The sequence below is a fragment of the Lycorma delicatula genome, chromosome 8 (genome assembly GCF_047948215.1).
Source record: "Lycorma delicatula isolate Av1 chromosome 8, ASM4794821v1, whole genome shotgun sequence".
NCBI classification, from domain to species: Eukaryota; Metazoa; Arthropoda; class Insecta; order Hemiptera; family Fulgoridae; genus Lycorma; species Lycorma delicatula.
In genome coordinates, this window is record NC_134462.1 from 7596198 (window position 1) to 7602639 (window position 6442).

Sequence of the window (6442 nt, forward strand, 5' to 3'; positions counted from 1 at the left end):
TTTTAATCAATTATAACTAAAATAAGGGAAATTTCTGGTTATTTAAATTCATGTACAAATTTAGTTGCATAAGGTTTCAGGGAGAATCTGCTAATTTCCATGTTCAATTTGTAATAGTAGGATATTTTGCAAAATAAATAATTTCATGGTAAAACCAGTTACAAATGTAAAATTATGCATTTTTTCTTTGCTTGATATTACCACAAATGCTTGAAGCTTGTGCGTGAGATGAGAAAATGGAATTTTGTAGCATATGAAAAATGCCATGCCTAACCAGGATTTGAACCTGGGACCTCTGTATGAAAGGCCAAAACACTACCACTCACACCACAGAGACCGGCGCAAATTAATATTTAACTCTGAACTTATTTTAACTGAAATGTTTACATCATGATTTCAATTTTTTTTCCTTTTCTCAATGTAGCTAAAATTACAATTATTAATAACTCATAATGTATGGCCCTTTCAGCAAAAACTTCTATTCATCTCCTTAAGTGACCTTGGATTTTAAATATAATCTTAGAAACAAATACAGTATGTTCTTCTTTTGATCTAAATTATTGTTCAACAGGGCATTTTTATTTTTTAAAATGATGGTGCAAATTAATATTTTGAGAACCCAAGAGAATATAATTTCCTCCACAACCATGCATACCCTCATGTCAAAGAAACATGTAGCCAGATAAGTTGTAAGCTATACGAAAGCAAAAAAATCATACAATTCATTTTTGAAAAAACTTTTTGACATTTCAATCAATTTTAAGCTCTATTTGTTATGATAAAATAATTCCTTTTTACTGAAAAACAATAATCAAAATTATGAATTTTTTTTCAAATTTGTATTAAAAAAAATATTTATTTCTAATTTTATGATACATAGTTGAATAAAAAAAATACAAAAAAAAATTGATAATTTCCATACTTTTGGAGGGCGACTTAATGTAGGTTGAATGGTGTTCTTGTTCTTTTTCAAACACAAACAATAACTAAAAGTACAACAAATGAATACATAATCAAAAATGTTCAATTTGCCAGCTTCAGTTATTTCTTCATTTAAAAAAAAGCATGTTATAATAAATCTTAATGTTTTTGTTTTTTTTAAATATAAAATTACTTGTTTGATTATATTTAAAACTTTTAATTTTTGAAGCCAAGAGGCTCAACAAAATAAAGCAATAACCAAAATTTTTAATAAATATAATAACTAGAATAACATTTTGAAAAATATGTTTTCAACTTGAAAATCATGCATCAGGGGAATTTGTTTAATGATTAAAATTGAAAAAAAAATCAGTGTGTACAACACATGACGTCCTTGTACACCTATTTAATTGCATTTATACATTTTTTAAAACGAAAAGTACATAAAATTTTATTTCATTAAAAACTTCTGATATTTTGTCATATTTTTTTTTTGTTATTGAATATTAATTCATCATATAATTTTTTTTACAATGGGAGGTTGTTAATAATTATTAATAAATCAATATATTAAAATTAAAAAAAGTAGATGAAGTCTGATTTGAACTGATGTGCCTTCCCCTACGATCCAAATATTTCATTAATTAAAGTTTTATTTGGCTATAACTCTGGAACCAATGAACATAAGTACCACTTATGATATGTCGTTGCTCTCAATGATGGCTTATTACTGCAGTTAATAAAAAGTCCAAAATCCAAATTTTTATATTTTGGGCTATTTGTACACTTTTGGTTCAGTCGATTAAGCAAAAGGGGAGGTACACAACTAGATGTTACAACAATCCTAAATCCAAAATTTCAACATCCTATGGCTAAACATTTTTGAGTTATGATATATGTATGTACATACATCATGCCAAAACTAGTCAAAATGGATGTTCCATTGAAATATAGAAACCGAAATATTTTGTGATCACAATACTTTCTTTACTTCATACAAGTAGAAAAACTTTTACAATTATGTAAAAATTTGAAAGCTCTTCTCAGGAAAATGTATTAAGTTATTCTAGTGACTTTATTGTTTAACAAAATAAGTTTCGAGCACTAAAAATTTTAAATTGCGAAAAAAAAAATTTATTGGGGACTTCCATATTGAAGGGGTTTTTCCATTTGGGTCAAGCTAATTTAAAAAAAAAATAATCTCAAACAAATTTAAAAAAATAACTTTTAAAATTTATTTAGAAAAAGATTCTGCCATAATTCTAAATAAACAAAGGGAGATTGAAAAGTTTTGGCCATTTTTTTTTTCAAGAAATACTAAAGACTAAGGGTTATCAAAAAATTAAGATTTTTAATTTTCTAAAGAGGTAACTTGTGAGATGGATTTAAATAAACAATTTATTTTAATTTAAAAAGAATTTGTTACAACAGAGCATTGGTGCAGGATGGACACAACATTTTTATAGTTGTTTTAAGGAGCATCGATGTAGAAAATATAAATACCAAAAACTCCCATTTATTCCTTTTCTGAAGCAAGATATGGTTAAAAAAAGAAAAAATAGTCATTTTTTGGAAGGGGTGAATAATAAATACAAATTTTTAGTAATCTGTGATCCTAATAAAAAATCTCAACTTCTGTAAGAAATATGTTTTGCAATGCCCCCAGTAATGATGGGAAATTTCTTTGGCCTAAACACCACCACCCTTTTCTAATTTTTACAAAAATTTAATAATTCTTCCCCCCTACCGAAGGTACTACTTGTCTACCAAGTTTGAAGAAAATCAGTCAACAGGGTCTAGAGTTATAGAGCAAACACAGGTCAACATACATATATGTCAGCGACAAAAATAATTTGTTGGACATGGGAGCATTAGGATAAAAAAATGATTGCAAAATTACTAACAATTTATTTAAATCTATTTTTTTTTGTTAATAAACTTTTTTATTTTTAAATGGTTGCTTAAGGCACAAAATTTCCATATTTTTAATTTTGAACCATCTAATATATTCCTATAATAGAAATAGCAGCATATATCACTACTATAGATTGGAAAGTAAAGTCACTCTGAATTAAACTTGAAAAAAATCTTTTTACATTAATCACAATCACATCCCAAATTAAGGTTTAGCAAGCTTATAACATTTTTATTATATCCATTGTTTTACGACTGCTTTTAATTATAGCATTAAAAAGGGCCCTACCCCAAACATAGCAGCTAATTAAATCATAGCTTTAGAAAGTACTTTTCTAAATAAAAAATGTAATTAATCAGATTCAGAGAATTTTGTTTTGAATATCATGGAATTAGAAACATCCAAGAAAGAATATTATCTGAACTGACAATGCATATAGAGATTGTGATTTTTCCCATTTCATAAGATATTTTTTATACAACAAAAACAATCATAATTGTAATCTACTTCCTAAAAATTCAATACATCAGTTTTGAATAGCTGTACTCTAACCATTATCTAATTATTTCTGCTACATCACAGAATAATTTTTATCTTGCAACATAGAGGTTAAATTAGAGTATTGCATTGTTTGTACAGAATCATCAAAAAAGGTTGCATCAATTTAAAAAAAATCTTATCACAGAAACTACTACAGACAATCAAACAAGTATTTTTTTAAAAAAATTACAAACTCAAATAGGTTTTTGTGTACCTTAGAATGTTTCAATATGAGCTCTATTGATAACTCTGCAAACATCCAGCCGATAATTGACTTCTGCCAGGGTCCACTGGGGATCATTGCAAACATAACTATGGCAATAGTAGTGGTGAACTGTTGCAGATCCCTGATTTTTTTCACTGTAGACAATATTTTTAACGTATCCCCTTTGAAAAAAGTCTAGGAGTGTCAAAGCTTGGCTTCTCTGAGGCCAAAGCACAAGACCGGCCCTACCATTCCAACAGCTGGGGAATTTTTCATTGAGAGCACGTCAAACACCTAGGCCATTCATTCTCAAAGTGGGCGATAACACACCCTTGTGGGTGCTGGAGGCCTTCAATGGGTCAGTAGAAGGCCCACAGAAAATTAGGGGCATTCAGGTCTAGGAAAGTGATGGCTGATTATTTGAAACTAAAATTAACTCCCTACTACACAAAATTAAAGGGACACCTATATTTTATGATAAAAAATGATTGTATTCAAACTACTTTAATTTTGCAACCAAGAGGCTTAGACAAGACGAATAAAAAAAAATAAATAAATAAAGCTTGAATACTCTGCTTTTTGACAGTATATTTCAGATTTCAAAAATCATCAATTAAAAAAAAATCTGTGAAAAGTTTTAAAAATTTGAAAACCCCACCGGGGTGGTGAACTTTTCATCAAAAATCAGCTGATTTCAAAGTCGAGAGTTCTAAGATTAAAATTCTAGTAAAGGCAGTTTACTTTTATAAAGATTTGAGTTCTAGGTCATGGATACCAATGTTATTTGGTGGTTAGGTTTCAATTAATTTCACATCTCATCTCAGGAATGATCGACCTGAGAGCATAAAAGACACTTCATTCCTCTTTAGTAATACCTTATGGAGGTTCCAGAGGCTACACACAAAAAACAAATTTTAAAGTTTTTTTATGTGTTTGATAGACTGCATGAGGGAAACAAAATTTTTTCAACAAACTGCATTAAAATTGTTTAAAAGCTTAAGACTTTAGATTTAATTTTTTTCATAGTATGGTTGCTTAGATCCCCATACTCTACAATTATGCCAATAATATGTTTGCAGAGTTCACATAGAAACATTCTAAGGTATGTAAAAAATGTTTTTGGGTTGAATTTTTAAAAAAATACTTGTTTGATTATCTTCAGTAGTTCCAGGAGTTACTTTTTTTTAAATTGCTGCAACCTTTTTCGATGACCTGTATTTAATTACTCTTGTAAGCTGAAGTAAGTAGTACTCAATTAGCATTGAGTACTTAGCTTACCTACAAGTATAAGCTTGTACTTAAAGTACAAGTAAGTGTAAGTACTTAGCTTGCCTTACAAGTATTTTAGCTTACCTACACCAGTCACCATGCTATAAAAAGAATTTTCTTTTTTCATCTTTCACTTCCTCTCCCAACATGATAAATCAATCATTTTTTCTAATTGATTTCATTAAAGATTTTCACTTTGACCCATGAGTATATTCTGTTTTTTTTTTCACCCCAAGATTAGCTTTTCACAAAATTAAACAATTTTGATTTTTTTTTCTTTTAATTTACAAACCTAATGAAAATTATAAAATATCCTTTTTCCAACAAGAAAAAGTTTTTGTAAAATCTCATTTATGAATTTAGCTCCAAATTACATGTTAATAACACAAATTGCTTTTTGATTTGTAGCAAATTTCTCAAAGTTATTTAATAAAACTTATTAAACTAAATTTAATACATTTTTTAATCTGGTTATAGTTAATCCATTCCTGTTGAATGATGTGCAGTCAAATACTAGACTGATGTCAGATGATGCATGCCACATGATTTAAGTGTTTTTAAAGTTTACTAACAAATTTCATTAGTCGTATCTTTCTATGATGTCTTATATTCTACACTCTATTGTAATTCATGTACTCTCCACGTTTATAAAATTAAAATAGCTGTGCATTTTCTATTCTACACTGAGTTTCTTACTGGTACAGCTTGTGTTTATTTATTTTGGCCACATGTTTGCGTTCAGTTAGTGGAAACAATAATTTAGAAGATTTATACATAATATTTTGTATAATAGTGAATCTGACAGAAATAAATAAAAGCATTGAATTGGAAAAATCTGCAAGTAAAGAAAGTGTATCTTCTTCAAATCTGTTCAACATGATGATTGTGAAATTACTAACTAGGAATATCCAAATTTCATAAAAAAATATACAATTTATTAGTAATTCAAGTTTGAATATAATTTGAAGTAATAGATGTACAGAATTAATGTTTTTGTTAAGACAACACATGAAACCAATATTTTTGTTGCTAGTAAACTGAATGTTTATGCAAAATGTTCACTGTGGATGAACTAAAATTATTTCTTTGTGCAATTCTAATGAACGATTACTGAACAAAAAGAGCATTTGTTGCCCATTTTTAGTGGAACTATACCAAGAGACAGATTCATACTTGTTTTAAGGTATTTTCATTTCTCATCAATAAATACTGAAAATGATCGAATGAGAAAAATTCAGACTGTTATTTATTTATTACTCAAAAACATTTGTACTGATGAAAGCCTTATGGCATTTTGTGGGTCGCCTTCCCTTTGCCCAGTTCAATCACTGTAAACTGACCTTTCTTGGCATAAAATTTTATTACCTTTGATTCTTAGAATGGTTATTGTTACAATTTCAAAGTATATGTAGAAAAGGAGAACAGACATGCAGTAAGGGAACGTAAATTTATTAGTTACTTAAGAGGTCGTCTTAGAAATGAATTCAAGTTTGCTGGATGAAGAAAGAGCAATACTTATAGAAAATTGGTACAGCTCTCAGTTTTACAAAACCTTGTTAGATCATAACACATATGCTGTAGGGATAGGAAAT